At 42.6% G+C, this 23619-nt stretch overlaps 1 protein-coding gene across 9 annotated transcripts in view; it reads right to left on the reverse strand.

Annotated features, from left to right (window-relative positions):
* The window catches only part of LOC124721404 (protein O-linked-mannose beta-1,2-N-acetylglucosaminyltransferase 1-like), a 2183308-nt gene that overhangs the window by 101980 nt on the left and 2057709 nt on the right, over positions 1 to 23619 (reverse strand). For all 9 annotated transcript variants that reach the window (XM_047246347.1, XM_047246348.1, XM_047246345.1 and 6 more), the window contains one exon: positions 916 to 986. The gene's annotated coding sequence lies outside the window, so the exon portion shown is untranslated. The remainder of the gene's footprint in view (positions 1 to 915; positions 987 to 23619) is intronic.

Below are 23619 nucleotides of genomic sequence, written 5' to 3' on the forward strand. Positions count from 1 at the left end.
GTCCTGAAGTGTCGTTGCACTGTTATGACTGACTGATGTGAGTGCATTTCAAGCACGACATACGCTTTCTCGGCTCCTGTCGCCATTTTGTCTCACTGCGCTCTCGAGCGCTCTGGCGGCAGAAATCTGAAGTGCGGCTTCAGCCGAACAAAACTTTATGAGTTTTTCTACGTATCTGTAGTGTGTCGTGACCATATGTCAATGAATGGAGCTACAGTGAATTTATGAAATCGCTTCAATCATTTGTAAGAGCCCTGTATTTGTGGTAGAAACATAAATATGATCTATTCTTTATTAACTAGCTTCATAATAAACTCCAAATCTAGGAGAACATTCCGGTATGTATTTCAAGTGAGAAATTGCATATATGTATAACCACAGTAAGTTCTGAGACAATCACATAAAGAGAAACGGAATATGTAATAAATATGTGGTGCAAGTGTCTCGTCTGTAGAAGACAACGCACTGAATCCTCCAAGCTGCCGAAATTGCACGTTTGCCAACACATTAATTGTCTAGTCACGTTAATGTGACCATCTGTCAAAAGCCTGAGTAAACTCCTTTTGCAGCGCGGACGGCTGCGAGACGTACAGCAAGAGAATGAGTGAGGTCTGAAAAATCTCCAAATCTCTTTTTTCTTAGGAAAAATTGCTGGTGAAAGCAGCATGATACTTCTGTTGCACCCGTTATGAGAAATTCGTTTCAGACAACTTATTTCGTCAAAGCTGCTTCATGGTTATACTGGTCAAATTCTAAAATTTTTAGAGTTTCATACAGATATTCATAAAACTTAACGATTATTATAATTCATAATATTTATGTTAATGAAAAAGAAATTAGGGTATACCTTCAATAGCTATATACTCTAATGTGAGTTGTTACCCTATACTAGTAAATGTGTTTGTATAGTCTTACCACTCTTTTGATCATGGTTGCGGAAGGATCTTCGGCGTTGGTACGGCGTATCGCCCCAGGCGGTCAGATGTCTGAAAATAAAATGTCCAGTTATATTCAAAGCTGCTAACGAAATAGTAAATATAAAGGTCTGGTTAGTGTTCGCGCATGCTAGAAAAGGGAATATATAGGGTATCCCAGGAGGAATGGTTCAATATTCAGAAGTACGACAGGGAGAATCATTCGATGCAAAAATGTCTAGTAAACACGGGTTTTTAAGAGCTATGAGTACTTGTAGACTAGAACACATGCTTTTCACAGTAGCGAAGAGGAACAAGTGCTCATAGCTCTTAAGAAGTGCACTTTAGAGCCCAAGTCAACGGGACATTTTTTTCTTGTTTGGTTCATACCACAACCTGTCAAAATATGGAAAGTAAAGAGCTTACAGTAGAAGAGATTTGTTTCACAACATCGAAGATGAAGAAGTGTTCATGGCATGCAATTCAGAGGTCATGTTTACTAGAGTTCTTTGCTTCGAATGATTGCTCCTCTCATATCCCTGAATACTGGGACACCCAATGTTTAGAATCGAATTGCTTATATTGGCAAAGGAAGGAAGGAAAATTAAGGTCTAACATACATTCAACATCATGGTTGTTATGAACTAAGCATTTGCTCATTTCGAGGTGTGCTGGTTGGAAGGGATCGGCCACGGTGACGCCAGCACACCCAGTCAGGGCGGAAAAAAGCGCATAACCTTAATACGGATGATCCAGTGCGAACTTGAACATTGTTTCTCACTATATGAGTGTGATTCACTTACAGCTGTAGTATCTCATTCTATGAATGTGATTCCTTTACGGCTGCAGGTTCTCATTCTGTGCTCACATCTACAAATGTCGACGCCTGTATCCAAATGAACACCAAATGAACGAAAATTAGTAGCTGGCTGTAGGTTCTCATTCTGTGCTCAGATCTACAAATGTCGACGTCTGTATCCAAATGAACACCAAATGAACGAAAATTAGAGTTACCTTATAGAGTGCTTATCGAAAAGAGAGACTGTGAGTGGACTGGGATAGTGTAGCAGTAAGGTAAAATGACTACCTGTCCACACTGTACTGCATCAGTACGGAATAGAATCAGTGCTGTACTTAATGTGACTTCTATCCAATTCCTGTTACTTACATATTGTGGAATACGTTTGTTGTGTGCAGTAGTCGATTCATATACCAGTTTTCGGCTACTAGTTGCCAAGGGATCTCAAGCTTCTGATGCAGTACATGATTCGTTTTTACTAACATTACACAATGGGTGATCAGCTCTCGACCCCCGGCAGTTCTTACCTAGGGCTTATGTTTACTGGTGATCTCCTTCCACCCCTCCTTTAATTCAGTTTTATTTCAGTGACTGTTATGCAGTCATTTTCAGATGTTAAGTGTTGCTTCATATTTTTGCCGTATGCCATTGCATGTTTACATACTTCGATATGCAGGTTGGTTAAAAAAGGAAAAAGTCAAAGGTAATTTACATAAAGATTGTAATAAAAGATTGGTAGCACTGTTCTAATTCAAATGGTAAATTCACTCACAAACCCTCAAATGTCACGTTTAAAGTGCATTAACCAGCAGCTTCACAATTCTTTACTTGAGTCCATTTGTCAATACAATGCCCTTTTCGTCGTATTACAAGACTGAAGTTATGCACAGTTGCAATATAGTATTCCCCGAAGGTGTTTAATTCAAAATGGTTCAAATGGCTCTGAGCACTATGGGACTTAACATCTATTGTCATTAGTCCCCTAGAACTTAGAACTACTTAAACCTAACTAACCTAAGGACAGCACACAACACCCAGTCATCACGAGGCAGAGAAAATCCCTGACCCCGCCGGGAATCGAACCCGGGAACCCGGGCGTGGGAAGCGAGAGCGCTACCGCACGACCACGAGTTGCGGACATTTAATTCTGAAAGGCGTAATTTATTTGTTTCGTGCTAGGCCCATTCTTCGTGCCTTTAAGCAGTGTTTTATTGATATCCGCTTCCCAATTCCATGAGTGCTGCTATTGTTGATTTGTACAACACCATCCTCCCCCTGCCCTTCCCCATCCCTTTAATTTAGGAAGTCCCAGACAGACACCCGTTTTCTAATATACCGCCACTCCAACGATATGGAGACGGACTCAGAGTGTGGCGGAGTTCGTAGTTTGTATGGCTCAGATGTCGCTCGTCGGTAACGGGATGACGGCAGACAGTTCACGTACGACAACTGCCTGACTTTCCTTACTCAGTCTTCGATTTTGGAACTCAGTTGGAGTGTGTATTGTTGAGTATGATCATTTTGGCTTTCGTTCATCCGCAATGATTCGGAATCGCATTACTTACAGTCGTAACGTTCGTTCTCTACTGCGGTTTCGGCTATAGACTTCAAGTATCGACGCTGGTTTCCACACGATGCGTCGCCAGCCTCAGTGAGGTGGTTATAATAAGTCTTTTCACTTTTAAAATGTGTTTCTCCTACCAAAGTGAATCAGCGATTGTCAGATACCTTCTTCTTAAACACCTAAACTAACAACGTCTGATGAAACCCTTTCAAGGGCATGAAAGACATGGAATTTTAGACAGAAAGGAGACATTTAAAAAACGTTCCGTCTCTAGATACATCTCAGAGACTAGAAATAGCCATAGGGGACCGGGTGGGCCAGTAGTGATTTTTAGTGAAGACCCTGACCTAAAACCTCATGGATCGCCTGATCTATTCTATCATAATGGCTCTGAGCACTATGGGACTTAACATCAATGGTCATCATCAGTCCCCTAGAACTTAGAACGACTTAAACCTAACTAACCTAAGGACAGCACACAACACCCAGCCATCACGAGGCAGAGAAAATCCCTGACCCCACCGGGGATCGAACCCGGGAACCCGGGCGTGGGAAGCGAGAACGCTACCGCACGACCACGAGATGCGTTCTATCATAATAACAGCAGCCTTCACTCCTAATAAATACACTATTAAAGGATGGCTGTTTACATCTCCCAGCTTCTTTCGTTGTCTCTGTTTCATGGCGCGACTGTTTTTTTTGTCAGTTTATCTACAGGTACAAAACTACAAACTACTACGCCTAGTGAATCGAAGTACCTCCCGTCACTCTGTATCTGGGAACAAATGACAATATTGCGTTACATCAAAATCTAGTAAAGTGGAACAATAAAACACAGCAAGCGCCTGGAAAAAGGCACATGCCATTCCCATTTCAAGCAAGGTGATATGACAGATACGCGTAGCAGTAGGACTACATAGCTGACTTGAAACTGTTGTATAACTATGGACCAGTTTTACGCTCGTATATTCTTGGGAGGTCTTAATTCTCTTCATTGGGGACAGACATGAAATATGCACACAAAGATCTTGTAAAACTCAGTTAGCTCTTTCTGTCAATGATATGCAAAAGACAGTGCACAGTGGCGTCCAAGTAGATGCCTCGTTCCTTGATGTCAAGAAGGCATTCTACATAGTTCCGCAGGCCTCCTAGCGAACAAATTAAGAGATTAGTGAGGATTGAGCCGGATTTTTGACTGGGCGGAGGATTCCTATCAAAGAGTCAGCACGGTATACTTAATGGGGGTGAAACCGACAAATGTGAAGGTAATACCCGACGTACACCAGCTGAGTGCTATAGTGTGGTTATTAGCACGATATGCATAAGTCACAAGTAATACCTGACATTTTCAGAAATGGAGAGATACGATATTATATATTCATTAATTTTTTTAATTCATTACATTTTTAAATTGTCTAAATAGCAAATAACATGCAATCTGAAAATTTGATAACTATTTTCGGTTGTTCATACAGCCATCTTCAGGTCAATCATGGTAAAGTTTATATTAGCGTATAGAATACGGATGGACCGCATCGTCTGAATAGCTTGGTACAAGGTCATTTAAGAGAAAATTTCAGTAAAATTCTGGGTTTACCAACGCAATAAAAGGCTGATCCTAAACCATGCTTCATAAACTTGCAGTCAAGTATAAAACACTTACACTCGTCACCAAATTTTACAGACGATGTGGTCCATCCGTGTTCTATGCACTGATATACTTTAGCATGATTGATCTGAAGATGGTTGTATGAACAACCGAAACTAGTTATCAAAATTTAATATTGTATATTCTTTGCAACCTACTTATTTTTTAAATCTATAATTGAATTTTTTAAAATTTTAAAAGAATACATAAATGTTTATTAAAGGCATTTTAATTCCGTCTTTGCAACTATATGAAATTGCCTGTTTTTGTCACCAAACGAACTTCATTTTATTGAAATAAAACATCGTCAGTGGTCTCTAATGAAGGATATTTACAAACTGCCTTTCCTAGATCGAGAAACTGTTCTCTAAAAAAGATGATTTTGCTTACGATATTTCATGTCTTGTTTTCTCTCACATCAAGAAATGCCGTCTCTTGCACGTTTTTGAGTTATTCCTTCTTTTGGCACGGTTGATTTTGGCCGAATCCCATACTGCTTTGCAGAACTATACATTTCTCGGCGGGAAACGCACCACAATATAACAGCACTAGTGGCTCTTTGTATGTTTCTGGTTACATATGCCTCGAATGTTTTGTGTAGTGTTATCAACTTTACTGCTACTTTTTTCTTTGATCTAGAAATTTCTCTATGATTTGCTGGCTAACGTGGGAAGATCCGTAGCGCTGCTCATGGTGGATGCTGTTGTATATGAGTATGTTACAACGGCAGAAATAGTAATGAAACGCGGGAAGCCTTACGTATGATCGACGCTTGGTGCACGGTTTGGCACTTGCTCTAAACAGGTGTATTGCACGTAAACAGATGGAGGAACTCATTATTACCTGACTGACGGTGAATCACAAGGACGAGGAGGAGGAGGAGATTAGAATTTAACGTCCCATCGACGACGAGGTCATTAGAGACGGAGCACAAGTTCGTTCAAAAAAATGGTTCAAATGGCTCTGAGCACTATGGGACTTAACATCTGAGGTCATCAGTCTCCTAGAACTTAGAACTACTTAAACCTAATTTACCTAAGGACATCACACACATCCACGCCCAAGGTAGGATTCGAACCTGCGACCGTAGAAGTCGCGCGGTTCCGGACTGAAGCGCCTAGAACCGCTTGGCCACCGCGGCTGGCTCACAAGTTCGTATTAGGGAAGGACAGAGAAGGAAACTGGCCGCGCCGTTTCAAAGAAACCATCTTGACATTTGCATTAAGCGATTTAGGGAAGTCAAGGAGATCTAAATGTGGATGGCCGGACGCGGGTCTGAAACGTCGTCCTCCCGAATGCAAGTCCAGTGTGCTAACCACTGTGCTACACTGCTTGCTGCGGATCACTGGAAACAGTCACAAATTATAGTACCCAGGAGTATGTGTTTTACACGGTTTAAAGGTGGCTGAGAAGGGAGGTGTACGCCAGTTTGAGATTCATTGGAAGGAACGTAAAGAATTGTAGCTTATATACGAAAGAGGCAGCTACAAGGCCCTCGCTGAAGCAAATCTTGTGTATTGTACGTGTGGGACCGTTACCAGATGTGATCAACAGAGAAAACAGAGAACATCCAAAGAAGAGCAGCACGTGCCACCACGTTTTCGTTTAGTAAGCGAGAGAGCGTCACAGCGAGCTCATCCAATTCTAGTGTGTGACGTTTTCAACGAAAAAGGTGTCTTGTGACACTGAGAGGTTTACTGTTAAAATTCCGATAAATCGCGTTTAAAGAAAAGCCAAGTAACATATTATTTCCGCCCACTTATATCTCACGAAATGAACATATTGGTAAAATCAGAGAAATTCGAGCTCATTCGCGAACGGAACACGAAAGGCAGTAATTGATTGCGGTTTCCGAAGTTTCTACCGCTACACACCGTCCAGTGGCTTTCGGAGTATTAATGTAGATGTCGATGTATATGTATTTAGAGTCAATCAGTGGCGTGATTATTGCTGGCCTGGGTAACTTCGTATTCACGGTAGTGTGAAGCAAATTGCTACATTAGAACTAGGAGGCGGAGGCTGTGCGCCTACAGCTGCCGCACACCATTTGCTAGCACACAGTCGTGCTGGAGCGTGTCCGTTTCATCATGCCCCATACATATTAAACGGGTAGCGTAATCGGCGTATTAGCACGCTAAAACAAATATTGTACGTTGTTATCCGTTAAGAGAGGACACACTGTTGCTGATGCACACCTCTTCAGAAATTAAGGATTCGATTCGAAATCATAATTTTAAATTTATAAAATTAGGTACCACGACTTCTATCTCATGTATTTCACATAGAACTGAATACACGTTACGGTTGCACAGCATACTATGAGAACAAGGAAATCAAGTCCGTTTCTTTATTTTTAGAGAAAATAATATATTACTGACCTGAATTCCGAAAGAGTCGCTCAAACAAAGGAACAAGCGCTCGCAAAGGATATAATAATCCATAAAACAACAACCCAAGGCTCACGTGAGGCTGTACAGGGTAGTCAGAAACAGTCTGAAAAGCTCGTGAGGTTGTTGCAGGGTGGGTTGTACTGAGAAATAATTGTTAAGAAAAGAATTCGGTATGTTCTGCCGTATCCGAGTTAATTATCATTGATGTTATCCAATCAGGTCGTTGCGCCCGCAGATTTAAGCAGTCCGCCAGATACACTTAAGTGTTAGTTGTTCTCATAGCATAGATAATAGCGCACGAGACTGCTCAGCATTTGGCTCGCGTTCGATCTTTACCACTGTCCCATTTCGAATTTTTGTATCGCTCTCTTTTTCGGCTTTAGGAAACCAAACGAACACGTTTGGCAACACCATGACTGGTCGGCCGCTTGAATTTGCGCCTCAACGGCCTGATTGGCTAACTTCAACGCTAATTAACGCGAAAACGGCGCAACATATCGAATTTTTTTCCATAACAATTATTTTATCAGCACAACCTACCCTGCGACACCCCTATAATCTTTTCAGACTGCTTCTGATCACTCTTTACATATTTGTCGGGTGTCTGAAGACTTTTTGCCATACAGAGCATCTGATTCCTCAACCATCGGTAAATACAGCTCTTACGAAAAAAAAGGTTTGGTGCTCCAAGACAAATAGTTCCTGAGTAATGTGACTGATTTCCTTCCTTTTGTGTCAGGTAATACTGCGTAGGGCTGAGGCACTTTACAAGTTCTAGTTGGACATTTACGCACATGTATGTTGATTTGGGTATTATTTATTCATTTCTTCCCCATTACGGCAGGAGGCACTACTAAGCTTAAGGGAAGAAATACTAGCCTCTCACTTAAAACAGCACAATTGTCACTCTGGAGCGCTGTACATGATGCAGAACTGGTAATAGGCGGTCATGTAATCTTCCACTACTGACGAAAGTCGTGTCAGTGATGTGGTGTACTGTCGTGTGTATGTGACAGTCGGTTGTATGTACTCAGTGCAATAAGATGGTTCGACGTGCAGACGTGACAGAATGGTAGAAAGGAGCTATCGTATTTAGAGGTGCCCATGGCACACCGTGAATGAAGTTGCCCGATTTGTTAGAGTATGAACGGTGCCTGTCCAATGTATATACCATCCAGGGGGAACTATGCATATTATTGGAATCGAGTATCTCGCAAAAGACCAGTGTTTTTGTCCGAAAGGATAGACGCCACATACATTTATAATTAAGGCGAGAGATGCTAATGATCTCTTCAGTGAGGATGCACACAAGGCTCGAACTCTCACGGGAATCGGCGAAATGCCGCGAATAGCGAGGATAATGGGCAAGGGGCACTACATTCGTAGTTGTGGATAAGTTGAGAATTTGGGACCGACGGGAGGCGTGTTAGAATAGTCCGTGGAGTTGCGATGACCTCTGCGTCCAGATGGCATACTGATCTGAGCATCTGCCTAGAGAGCATGAGACCCGGGTTTGAATCCCAATGCGGTACAAATTTTCAACTTTCCCCATTGATTTAAATCAATGCCCTCTCGCAGCCAGTGTCTGTAATTCCTAATTCCCTTGTGTCTTAGACCATTGTTTCTCGCTCTCTCTGTCTATCTCTCTCTCTCTCTCTCTCTCTCTCTCTCTCTCTCTCTCTCTCTCACACACACACACACACACACACACACACATACACACACACACACACTGTAAAGGCTAATGCGTGGTCGATGCAACAACTCACTTCTGTTAGTGGCTGTTCGTTTCAATTCCATGTAATTGTCACATACTATCCTCTCGTCGATGTCTTCCAAATACTTTGTCCTAGTCCGTCCCCTTCCTTTCTTTCCCAGGACTTTCGCTTTGAGAATATTAATGATGGAGATATTATGTTTGATGATATGTCCAATTTATTTTTTTTCCACTTTCTTTAACAATATTCGCTCTTCGTTGACTTTTCTTAAGATTTACACATTGGTTTTCCTTTCCGTCCAGCTCGTTCTTATCATTTTCCGGGATATTCACATTTCATCAACTGCAAGTCGATTCCTTTCCAGTTTGCCCAGCGTCCAACTTTCACTTCCATAGAGCAGTGTACTGACTGCAAATGATTTTGGAAAGGATTTTCTGACATATATAACGACATGTTTCCTAATTAAAAGCTTTTCTTAGTCATGAATGACTGTTCCGTAAGTTCAATCCTTCTCTTCACTTCCATTAGACATATATTGATATCTCTAATTACACTACGGAGAGAAAATTATTTCACTTGATCAATTCTGAAGTCATCAATTTTTATATTGGTTTTAATTTCACCCATATTTTTCTGTACTACCATTACTTTCGTTTTCCGTTTGTTCACTTTTAATTTGCGTGGTTTAATTGTACCGATTGGACTTATCATTCTATTCATTTCTTTTTCGGAGCCTACAACCATCGCGATGCCACCTGAAAATCTAATAAGTACAATGTATCATTTCACTATTGGCTTTTATTCCCTCTGTTTTCTCCTTCGCCGCGCGGGATTAGCCGAGCGGTCTGCCGGGACGGTAACTTAGCGTGTTCGGTCAGAGGGTTAGCTACCCTCTGTAGTAAAAAAACTGAGTTAATGGATCAACGACGAACTAAAACGAGTGTCTTGCGACGTCCGCCCCGAGCAGATACAACAAATGAAAACGAACAAAATGAGATTAAAAAAAAAAAAAAAGCGGATAAGGCGCTGCAGTCATGGAGTGTGTGGTTGGTCCCGGCGGAGGTTCGAGTCCTCCCTCGGGCATGGATGTGTGTTTTTGTCCTTAGGCTAATTTAGGTTAAGTAGTATGTAAGCTTAGGGACTGATGACCTTAGCAGTTAAGTCCCATAAAATTTCACACACATTTGAACATCTTTTTCTCCTTCATGAACACAATAAATAAATATGGCTATAGGGGAAATCTTTGTCTAACTCCTTTTCTAATCCTGGACTCTTCCTCTAACTTATTGATGTTTATTTTTGTGCTTTGCTTTTCATACAGTTCATTCTTCTGTCCTTGCAGTCAAGTCCTATTTTTTCATGGTTGTACAGAGTAGGTCCCAGTTCACAGTGTCAAAAGCGTTTTCCGAGTCAGTTTACAATCTGCCAGGAAGTTTCAGAAACAGAGAGTTTTAACAGCAGAAGGCAAGGGGCAAACGGAGAGCGGCAGAAAATATGTAAAGCAAGTCCACGAAATAAGGTGCAAACAGCCCCGTAGGGACGTCAAGGAGCACGGAGGGGAAAAGAGACTTCGCTCCTAACAACGATATGATGTATTTTCTCATTGATCACCAAAAGTAACGCTCTATCATCTGCTACAATGGAGAACTTTATGTGAGTTTTGCGATACACAGTACAAAGTTATTTGCAAAAAGAAGTACAAATATACAGAGAATGGACAAAAATATGGAAACGCCAAAAACACAACACTTTATCATCCTAATATGGTCTAGGAAAACGCGAGGGGTAGCCGCGCGGTCGGGGGTGCCTTGTCACAGTCCGTGCGGCTCCCCCGTACGAGGTTCGAGTCCTCCCTGGGGAATGGGTGTGTGTGTTGTCCATAGCAGAAGTTCGTTTAAGTTAGATTAAGTAGTGCGTAGGCTCAGGGACCGATGACCTAAGTAGTTTGGTCCCATAAGACGTTACTATAAATTTCCAAATTTTCTAGGAAAACCGTTGCCATTCAGAACAGCTTCCAGTCGTCTCTGAATGGATAAATATAGGTCCTGTATGGTTTTCAAACGAATCTCATACCATTCTTTCTGCAAAATAGTGGCAAGTTCAGTTAACGATGAAAGAGGTGGCTAGTGATCACGCACCCTTCTCTCCAACGGAGACCGCAAAGACTCACAAGGGAACCTCCCCATCGCACCCCTTTCAGATTTAGTTATAAGTTGGAACAGTGGATAGGCCTTGAAAAACTGAAAACAGATCTATCGAGAAAATAGGAAGAAGTTGTGTGGAACTATAAAAGAATAAGCAAAATATACAAACTGAGTAGTCCATGTGGAAGATAGGCAACATCAAGGACAGCATGAGCTTAGGAGTGCCGTGGTCCCGTGGTTAGCGTGAGCAGCTGCGGAACGAGAGGTCCTTGGTTCAAGTCTTCCCTCTAGTGCAAAGTTTAGTTCCTTTATTTTCGCGAAGTTATGATCTGTCCGTTCGTTCATTGACGTCTCTGTTCACTGTAATAAGTTTAGTGCCTGTGTTTTGCGACCGCACCACAAAACCGTGCGATTAGTAGACGAAAGGACGTGCTTCTCCAATGGGAACCGAAAACATTTGATCGCAAGGTCATAGGTCAACCGATTCCTGCACAGGGGAACACGTCTGATATATTCTATACGACACTGGTGCCGGCATGTGCGTCACATGACAGGAATATGTTGTCGACCCACCTAACTTGTACACTTGCGGAATGGGTAAAAAGACTCTTCTACCTTGCCCGATTTAGGTTTTCTTGTGAACGTAATAAATCACTTCCAAAAAGTGATGAAAACATAAAAGTCTGTCACATAAACTGCAACAAATGAATGCAACAGTTTCACAGTCGCACAGTTTTCCCTGTGCTCTGTCAAAACACGTTTTTAACGTTTTCAAATATTTCCCTGTGTAGACCGTCAAATCCTGCATATGTCCAAGCAAATCTGAACATGTCCTGGAATTTTGGAGTGCGAAGTTGATTATGTGTGAGTGCTTGAATTTTGATAATTGTCTGAAAATAAAAAAATTAAACTTTTCTCTAGAGGGAAGACTTGAACCAAGGACCTCTCGTTCCGCAGCTGCTCACGCTAACCACGGGACCACGGCGCTCCTAAGCTCATACTGTCCTTGATGTTGCTGATCTTCCACATAGACTACTCAGTTTGTATATTTTGCTTATTTTTTTCATAGTTACACACAACTTCTTCCGGTTTTCTCGATTGATCTGTGTTCAGCTTTTCAAGGCCTATCCACTGTGCCAACTTGTAACTAAATCTGAGGGGGATGCGATGGGGAGGTTCCCTTGTCAGTAATATCGAGAACCGGTAACTGCCTTGGTCATCGGAGATACAATTCATCCTCACACTCAAAACCAATCCTGTACGATGCGAGCTGTCGCCTTTGAGCACAGCATCACCATTTGGGAAAAAACATTGTATAGGGGGGGTCAATCCGATCAGCCAAAACGGTCACATTGAGTGGTTTTGGAATTCAAGTTCGCTCTGAAATTCCCTGCTTATGGAGCTCCTTTCGTGTTATTTTGTCCTGACAGTATTCGCGAGTGCGAAATTCAGTTATTTCTCATCACAATCTTCGTCAGCGAAAATCCGTCACGGTCACTCAACACTCACTATCGTTCGCGGTTGTGACTTAGTGGATAATGTTGTTTTCGTTTTCCCTGTATGCGGTAGAAATCTTCGACACGGTACCTCTTGCGACACCCAACACTTCGGCTACCTTGGTTACAGAAGTACCCACCGGCACCGTACGACACCAGCCATTTGCCCACGTTGGAATTCACTTAGCGCCGATATAATGCACTCACACCTACAAACAACACTGTTCTGACCACGACTGACACTTGTAACGTACTGAGGAGACTCCTCATGTGCCGTTTGTGGTCAAATGCAACAGTGTAATCTGCAGGCTTGGCTAGCATCTCCGTGTCTGTTCAAGCATGCATTTTGCGCAGGTGTTTCCATATTTTCGTCCAACCACAGTACATGGCTGTTATGATATCAACGTACCAATTAGATGCAGAATAGTGCACTAACACGACATCAAAATTAAAATATAATACTGTGACAAAAATACTGTGTGAGAACGAATTAGAGTTAGCATTCAAACTATAGCTTCACGTGAAACTTACTGGCAGATTAAAACTGTGTGCCGGACCGAGACTCGAACTCGGGACCTTTGCCTTCGCGGGCAAGTGCTCTACCATTTTTTTGTTTTAAAAAAATCTCATTTTGTTCGTTTTCGTTCGTTGTATCTGCTCGGGGCGGACGTCGCAAGACACCCGTGTCGGTTCGTCGTTGATCCATTAACTCAGTTTTTTTTACTACAGAGGGCAGCTAACCCATCTGACCGAACACGCTGAGTTACTGTGCCGGCTTTCTCTGCCTACCCAGGAAGTTTCATATCAGTGCACACCCCGCTGCAGAGTGAAAATCTCATTCTGGATATAGCTTCATGAGTTCCACGCGACCTTCTGTAAACTCTATGGACCTGGTTTCCTGTGCCAGAAATAAATAAATGCACACTACCGCACGCAAAATGAATGAAACACTGTGAAGTTGCAATAGTGTGTGCTAGTAATAATATCATACACTTATTTTATCTGTGACTAATCACTTCGCGTCGATTATCGTAGCCAAAATTTAAATCAATCAAGCATAAATATTATTGGATTAGTTCCCTCAATCAGTATAATTTTCATTTCATCGGACCATTTTTTGCACTTCGATGTAATCGTATCGCAGAACACGCCTCTCAGCACTGATGGAGGTCATTTAGTTTCTTATCCTCGAGTATATTGTAGGCGACGACAGGAATAATTTGAAAAATGGGAACGTTAGTGGTAGAGGCTGGCCGCAAGTTGGAGTTAACGGGGTTGCAACAAACTTCTGTCAAGTGCGTCCCATTACTTCAATTAGTCTTCGCAAATCTAACTAAATCCAGGCAGTCATTAATCAGCACTAATGGCGAAGACAATGGGAGGCGCGCCGGCATGCCCTGACAACTTGGGAGTCCTCCCCTCCCCCCATTTCGCAGCCATTATCAGAGGCTCCATACAAGCGGCAGCTTCTCAGCCACTGCAAATGTGGCTTCCAGTCTGGCGAGAATTCCGTCCAGAAACAGAATAAATGTCTTACCCCAGTGCGATCACGCTATTCAGGCCTACAACCTATGTGTTCAGAACAGACCACTGACGCCTTGCGACGTTGTGTTTGGGCGGTTTCAAAGTTGAAACAGTTTTGTTGTGCGTTCATGAAAGTAAACAAAACGATTACGGTCTTCCTCCTACATCAACATTTGCTTACGTAAGACACTGTGCGATTTATTGCTGCGTCTAAAAAGCGTACCAATATTATCGCTTCCTCTTTATTTACCTGACCTAATATTTTCATACGACTAGTATATGGCTATAAGTTATATGTTCACTGAAACCTGTTTGGAGACAACCCCTCGGCATCTTAAGATTAAGTCTATACGTAATGACATCTTTTAGAGCTTCGCAGTGGAATTTGTTGAGGATTTTGTGTGGAATGAAGAAAGTCTGGAACTCCAACTATGTCATCAGCCAATTCTCTTAGGTATTGTTCCCATCGTATATCGATTTGACGTTCACCTTCAAGTATTTGATGATTATGACTGAAGAGTTATTATCATAGATGTTGTACTCAAACTATCAACGACCTTTTCTGCTATTCATGTACGTCACATCCCATTTGTTTACATTACCCGGTAATATCCCGTGTCTCCATCATGTTATGATTGCACAAAACTTAAACAACCTCTCTGTGATACATTCTGTTTGTACGTAGCAGCGTTATCAACAAATAACCTCAGTGCTGTTGACATTATCTCTCAGTATATAATACATACCAGGTTAATTACAATGGCCCCATCAAGCTTCCCTGAGATGCGCCCGACGCGATCTCTAATAACGTCTTCTTGATCCGTTCGTTACACACACTACTTCCGCTACGAAATCTTGTCAGCTGAATATTCCCTGTCGAAAGAACATCATCACATTAAAAGTGTGATATTATTACCGTGGGATTATCTTAGATAAAAGCAGTACTGTAAAACATCCCGTGTCTGATTCGCTTAACTGATAGGGTGTGTTATTTGGACAGAAGCTTCTATACGACCTGAAAGAGCGTAGCGAAATATTTATTTGATTCGCATTATATCTAGCTTAATAAAAGAATTCCTATCTGAGTCCGAAATAATGAAGTGTTAATAATCTCTCGTTATGTATCGGAAACTGTCAAAAATGGAGTAAGCTTAGAGTATAAAATACCATCCAGGCCAAGGTCATTATAGACGAATTGGACAAGAATAGGGAAGGAAATCAGCCATGTACTTGTCTGAAACAATCTGGTACTCAAATCATGTAATTCGAGAAAACCTCACTGCTCTCAAGTACTGATCTCTATTTTAACCACTAAACCACCTCGCCTCGCTCTCTTAAAATGAAAGGTAAACTTATTATTGCAATTAACATTTCGAAATCCTCTGCGTTTTACACACCCACCCGAAAATTAATAATTTTGAGGTGCGGCTGAAAAATCTGTATTTCAATCCCCACATTAATTAGTTTTGGTTGCCAATCGAGCGACAACGGCAGAGTGAGTTACTAGTGGTATGGCTTCTTGTTTAGTAGAAACAACAGAACAGTGTTCACACTGAAGGTCATATGCACTTTTCAGAAAGCAGACAGCTAATGTGTGCACTTACGTCATAGGTGGTGTGTTTCTGGCGACATGAGAGGAAAGCGACGTTCAGTAATAAAGCACACTGTTGTCACTGCATGATATAGAAAGTTTCTCGTCAATCTTGTTGGACTTACTCAGTGAATTAAGACCAGGAATTTCTGCATGGAGACTGCCCCACATTAGCAGCCGATTAACGCTATGGAGAAGTTTTCAGGAGGATGAGGGTTAGTATCACCACACAATCATCATAACTTGAAGTTTTCGTGGTTCGCTGAAAGAAATCAGGCAAATTCCAGTATAATTGTCACAACAACGTCCCCTTTATCGTCTATCTGCTCTATAGTACAGTCTGTAATGATGTCGATTGAAAGAAACGTTAACTCCTAGGCCGTCCTCGACAAATCATGTGCCAGGTGGGCCAGTATTACACAATTATGTATTTTACTAACAAGTTTTACGTAAGAAAGCTATCACATTACACAGATAATTGATTTATTTGGACAAGAAGAGGCGAAGAAATCGACTGTGACCTATTTCAAGAAAGCATCCCGGAATTCACCTCCAATAATTTAGGAAAATCCCGAGAAATCTGAATAGGTCTGGTCAAACGGACTGCATGACCAATATTTCGAACCCCTTTGTGGCAAGTGTGGAAGAGTGTAAGCGCTGGCTTTTATGAACTGTTTAGAGGTATTTTCTCTCATGAATTTGTTTTACTTTCTATACAAGCAAACAGGAGTGGCGAGTGTATAGTTCACGACCTTCCTGAAATCTATGCATCGCTGTTTTAGAAGAACGGTATTTTCTGTTCTTGAAAATAGTATAATTGGTGATTTTCAACCACATGTTATTGCTTAAAAAGAGTTTTGTGTAGTATGATGGTAAGCAGTACGATTTACTTAATAGCGTGATGTTGTTTAATTCGTTCTACGTGGGCTTATACGTTCTCAGGGATTAAAGAAGTTACACATTGACATTACAAATACATACATTTGTAGTCTAATAACCGCCATATAGTACAAGATGGACTATTCCCAAGTACGGTATAATTTCATATTGTTTCGTTCATGGATGCGTAAATACATAAAAACAACTTCTACGATTATGAATGTTGTCTCATTTCATCGATGTTGTAATTGAGCGAAATGTTCGTAGGTGAAGTTAGTGTAAAAGAAAACAAATCACTTATCTGCGTCAATCACGTAGTGAAGGAGTGTCGTGGAACCTACTACCACGACTGCTGAGCGTCAGATTACTCCCTAACGATGATGCTCCCAACAGAAAAGTACCGTCGTCGACGATTGTAAGATAATGCAGAAACTCTTAGACAGTATTCAGAGCTGGTGCACCGAATGACTGATCTTTTTAGTACTGGCGAAGGCAATATGATGCCTATAAGAGAGAGAGATAACTCATTAATATACATCTGGGGTAATACTAAGTAATCTTTGTATCCCATCAGAAATCAGTAAGTTCAGAATACTGCGAACAATTACTTCCTATTCAATTTAACGGTATTCCAATGCCGTACCAGAAAACTGAAAAACTTTGCTGTAACTTTGGATAAGCACCACAGCTGGGTAGTAAATACTGTCACCATGTACTGAAAGACTTCCGCTTGCCCCTAGGTCCTCAAAAAGTTTCGGAACACGCACTGACGGAATTACACTACTGGCCATTAAAATTGCTACACCACGAAGATGACGTGCTAAAGACGCGAAATTTTACCGACAGGAAGAAGATGCTGTGATATGCAAATGATTTGCTTTTCAGAGCATTCACATAAGGTTGGCGCCGGTGGCGATACCTACAACGTGCTGACATGAGGAAAGATTCCAACCGATTTCTCATACACAAACAGCAGTTGACCGGCGTTGCCTGGTGAAACGTTGTGATGCCCCGTGTAAGAAGGAGAAATGCGTACCATCACGTTTCCGACTTTGATAAAGGTCGGATTGTAGCCTATCGCGATTGCGGTTTATCGTATCGCGACATTGCTGCTCGCATTGGTCGAGATCCAATGACTGTTAGCAGAATATGGAATCGGTGGGTTCAGGGGGGTAATACGGAACGCCGTGGTGGATCCCAACGGCTTCGTATCACTAGCAGTCGAGATGACAGGCATCTTATCCGCCATGGCTGTAGCGGATCGTGCAGCCACGTCTCGATCCTTGAGTCAACAGATGGGTACGCTTTCAAGACTACAACCATCTGCACGAACAGTTCGACGACGTTTGCAGCAGCATGGACTATCAGCTCGGAGACCATGGCTGCGGTTACCCTTGACGCTGCATCACAGACAGGAGCGCCTGCGATGGTGTACTCAACGACGAACCTGGGTGCACGAACGGCAAAACGTCATTTTTCTGGATGAATCCAGGTTCTGTTTACAGCATCATGATGGTCGCATCCGTGTTTGGCGACATCGCGGTGAACGCACATTGGGAGCGTGTACTCGTCATCGCCATACTGGCGTATCATCCGGTGTGATGGTATAGGGTGCCATTGGTTACACGTCTCGCTCACCTCTTGTTCGCATTGAAGGCACTTTGAAAAGTGGACGTTACATTTCAGATATGTTACGACCCGTGGCTCTACCCTTCATTCGATCCATGCGAAACCCTACATTTCAGCAGGATAATGCACGACCGCATGCTGCAGGTCCTGTACGGGCCTTTCTGGATACAGAAAATGTTCGACTGGTGCCCTGGCCAGCACATTCTCCGGATCTCTCAACAACTGAAAACGTCAGGTCAATGGTGGCCGAGCAACTGGCTCGTCACAATACGCCAGTCACTACTCTTGATGAACTGTGGTATCGTGTTGAAGCTGCATGGCCAGCTGTACCTGTACACGCCATCCAAGCTCTGTTTGACTCAATACCCAGGCGTATCAAGGCCGTTATTACGGCCAGAGGTAGTTGTTCTGGGTACTGATTTCTCAGGTTCTATGGACCCAAATTGCGTGAAAATGTAATCACATGTTAGTTCTAGTATAATATATTTGTCCAATGAATACCCATTTATCATCTGCATTTCTTGTTGTTGTTGTTGTTGTGGTCTTCGGTCCTGAGACTGGTTTGATGCAGCTCTCCATGCTACTCTATCCTGTGCAAGCTTCTTCATCTCCCAGTACCTACTGCAACCTACACCCTGCTGAATCTGCTTAGTGTATTCATCTCTTGGTCTCCCTCTACGATTTTCACTCTCCACGCTACCCTCCAATACTTAATTGGTGATCCCTTGATGCCTCAGAACATATCCTACCAACCGAACCCTTCATCTAGTCAAGTTGTCCCACAAACTCCTCTTCTCCCCATTTCAATTCAGTACCTCCTCATTAGTTATGTGATCTACCCAACTAATCTTCAGCATTCTTCTGTAGCACCACATTTGGAAAGCTTTTACTTCTTCTTGGTGTAGCAATTTGAATGGCCAGTAGTGTAGTAGTGCCACTACGAGAATGCAAATCAGGGTTTGCTTTAGATATATGATGTAACGGTCGTGAGTGTTAGTTACCTTTGAGATTGGATGTGTGGAGTTATGTTAGTCAAAAATCCCTTTAAAGCGACAAAGACGCCGTTATCATCCAACACCTCACTGAGTTTGTACGAGGTCGTGTAATAGAGCTACATGAAGCTGGACGTTCCTCCTGCGATATTGCAGAAAGAATTGGCAGGAAAGTAATTACTGTACATGATTGCTAGCAGCGGTGGTCATGAGAATACACAGACTCAAGCAGACCGGGCTCCGGACGGCCGCGTGGCACTACCGAGAGGGAAGACCTTCGAGTTCTGAGTATGACTCTAGCGCATCGTACTGCATCTGCAACAGCAATTTCAGCAGCATTTGGCACCACAGTGACACAACGAACTGTTATATATCGATTAATTCAAGGACAACTCTGAGGAGGAAGCCCTGAAGCTTGTGTTCCACTAACCCCAAACCACCGCCATTTGGGATTTCAGTGAAAGCTCACTGGAGGGCAGGGTGGAGGTCTATTGTGTTTTCTGGTGAAATCTGGTTCTGCCTCGGTGTAGGTGTGTTGGTTGGAAGGAGGCCAGTTGAGGGATGGCAACCAACCTGTCTGCTTGCCAGACACACTGGACTTATCCCTGGAGTTATCGTCTGGGGTGCGTTTTCGTATGATAGCTGGAGCACTCTCGTGGTTATCTCGCGCACCTTGACTGCAAATGTGTACTTCAATCTAGTGCTTCTGTCTGTTGTACTACCATTCATGAACATCATCCCAGGGGATGTTTTCCATTAGGGTAAGGCTCGCCTACATACCGCTGTTGTAAACCAATGTGCGGCACAGAGTGTCGACTCGTTACCTTGGCTTGCTCGATCACCAGATCTGTCTCCAATAGAGCACATGTGTGGACATCACGGGACGACAACCGCAGCGTCATCCACAAACAGCATTAACCGTCTCTGTATTGATCGACCAAATGCAACAGGCACGGAACTCCATCTTACAAATTGACATACGGCACCTGTACAACACAATGCAGGAACGTTTGCACGGTTGCATTTAACAGTCTGGCGGTTACACCGGTCATTTATGTTCCAGCATTTCACATTTGCAACGGCTTATCTCGTGCTTACATTAAACTGTTATCTTGCAACGTTAATCACTTAAACATGTTACCGAGACATGTGTATTCCCGAAATATGATTACTCTACATTAATTATTTTCTGGTGTTACAATTTTTTCCGTCAGTGTATTTCCATAGGATGAGAAACGCGAATCCGTGCACTATCTCGTTCTATCGAACCTATACTACTGTGACGTAATTCAATGCGGCACTAGTAGTGACAACACTAGACAGTTAGAACTAACAATGAGTGCTTGTGTGTGTTACATCTGCAACATTCGTCTGCATGACCATATCAATGCTTCATGCGCACAGTTAGGGTGACTGCGATCAGACAGCTTATGTGACTACAACACGCCGTGTCTACTTAATTGCACCCTCAGTGCGCAAACACCCCACTACCTCGCATCTGAGCTTAAATACCTGCCATCTCATTTTGTTCGAAACACACGGTCCCACTTATCAAGTATACTAGCTGTGCTCATTAATTAAAAAAAATTGGCTAACTCCGTCGCTGCTGCTGCTGCTATCTGCCTCTGGAACAGGCTGCCCCGATTTCTGCGTACAATTCAAAGCGCTGCTGTTTACAAGAAGAAGGTGAAGCTCTTCATTCTGTCACCTTCATGACCTTTTCCCAAAAATCAACGTATATGGGCAACTTTCCCTCTGCAAAATAGTAAACCTACTACTCACATCTTCTCCCAGGTACGCTTCTCTCTCTCTGAGTGACGGCACTTTCCCTTATATTCACGTTCTTCTTTCCGTTCCCCTTTCACCCTCTCGTGCCCATGGCTGCCAGTACTCATAATTAAAAACCTACCTTCCCGTAATTTCTAGTTGTTGTTGCACAGGTTGGTTATAATTAAACTTTCGCTACTTGGGCGGGTCCCTATGAAAAACGAGTGATCCCAGCACAATGAAACTTTGCGGAAAAATTTGCAACGAAATGCGGAAAAGTAATAACGAATAAACCACTGAAAAGAAAACACATTTTAATTTTCACATGATAGGGTAATCTTTGTTAATTGAGTACCATGTTTACGTTCCAGGTTACAAACGTTGCTCAATCTGACGACCATCTGCATCCATTACAGCCTGTAGCTGCACTAGATGTACAATTTGACAACTGTTCGCAGCACTTTTCGAACGGTGGACCATGGAATGTTCACCTGCCGTGACACAGCTCTTGCGCCGCTTGAAGGTCGCACATTGCGCCCAGCATTCTCATCTGTGGCAACAGTAACTTCTTCAGCAATTTGTGACGCATTTGGCCGTTGCTTCTTCCAGGACTAATTCCCAAATCGCCAGTTAATTCGAGCTTCCGAATGATGTCCCTCAATCCTGGTGCGGAAAGAGGACCTCTCCGTTTTACTTTAACGCATCGATACTCGCGTAGGTCAGTAGAACTATTGCTGGTATTGTGATAAAATACCTTTATGAGTAAAGTCCTGTTCACCTCGTCCAGACCCATGTTGACTGTCTGCAATTGTAATGGACACCGATGTTTTTGTTTCAACCGTACGTCGCCGTACCAGTACCGGTGTTTAACGGCAAGTCATGACACTAACAAGGCAAATCCTGCGACGCACAATCTGAACATCATTCCTATAAAGCTGGGTAGCCATACGGTAAATATTTTTCCGTCTAAAAAAATGGTTCAAATGGCTCTGAGCACTATGGGACTTAACATCTGAGGTCATCAGTCCTCTAGAACTTAGAACTACTTAAACCTAACTAACCTAAGGACATCACACACATACACGCCCGAGGCAGGATTCGAACCTGCGACCGTAGCGGTGTGTCAGACTGAAGTGCCTAGAACCGCTCGACCACCCCGGCCGGCTTTTCCGTCTACACTGGCTCAAGTAACGAAAGTTTCATTATGACCACCCCGTACTTACCGTGTACAAATGCAAACGGCGTGTGTGTTTTCTATCTGTACTATTGTAATTTTCAATTTCTACGAGGGTCGTTCAATAAGTAATGCAATATACAGGGTGATTCAAAAAGAATACCACAAATTTAAAAATGTGTATTTAATGAAAGAAACATAATATAACCTTCTGTTATACATCATTACAAAGAATATTTAAAAAGGGTTTTTTTTCACTCATAAACAAGTTCAGAGATGTTCAATACGGCCCCCTCCAGACACTCGAGCAATATCAACCCGATACTCCAACTCGTTCCACACTCTCTGTAGCATATCAGGCGTAACAGTTTGGATAGCTGCTGTTATTTCTCGTTTCAAATCATCAATGGTGGCTGGGAGAGGTGGCCGAAACACCATATCCTTAACATACCCCCATAAGAAAAAATCGCAGGGGGTAAGATCAGGGCTTCTTGGAGGCCAGTGATGAAGTGCTCTCTCACGGGCTGCCTGGCGGCCGATCCATTGCCTCGGGTAGTTGTTCAGGTAGTTATGGACAGATAAGTGCCAATGTGGTGGCGCTCCATACTGCTGAAATATGAATTGTTGTGCTTCTTGTTCGAGCTGAGAGACCAGCCAATTCTCTAACATCTCCAGATACTGTAGTCCAGTTACAGTAGCACCTTCGAAGAAAAAGGGACCAAAAACTTTATTGGCTGAAACGGCACAGAAAACGTTCACCTTAGGCGAGTCACGTTCATACTGAGTTGTTTCCCGCGGATTCTCAGTGCCCCATATACAGACATTGTGACGGTTGACTTTCCCATTAGTGTGGAAAGTTGCTTCATCACTAAACACAATCTTTGAAACGAAAGATTCATCTGTTTTCATTTGAGCAAGGATAAAATCACAGAAATCGATTCTTTTAATCTTATCAGCTGCAGACAGTGCTTGAACCAATTTCAGACGATAAGGTTTCATAACTAACCTTTTTCGTAGGACTCTCCATACAGTTGATTGTGGAATTTGCAGCTCTCTGCTAGCTCTGCGAGTCGATTTTCTTGGGCTGCGAACAAATGCTTGCTGGATGCGTGCTACATTTTCATCACTCGTTCTCGGCCGTCCAGAACTTTTCCCTTTGCACAAACACCCATCCTCTGTAAACTGTTTATACCAACGTTTAATACACCACAGCGGTCGCCATCTTAGCATCAACTGACGCTGACGCCTAGTCAACAGCGCCTCAAGTGAACAAATGTACAACTAAATGAAACTTTATAGCTCCCTTAATTCGCCGACAGATAGTGCTTAGCTCTGCCTTTTGTCGTTGCAGAGTTTTAAATTCCTAAAGTTGTGGTATTCTTTTTGAATC

Source organism: Schistocerca piceifrons, chromosome X (assembly GCF_021461385.2).
Source record: "Schistocerca piceifrons isolate TAMUIC-IGC-003096 chromosome X, iqSchPice1.1, whole genome shotgun sequence".
In the NCBI taxonomy this organism is placed as follows: Eukaryota; Metazoa; Arthropoda; class Insecta; order Orthoptera; family Acrididae; genus Schistocerca; species Schistocerca piceifrons.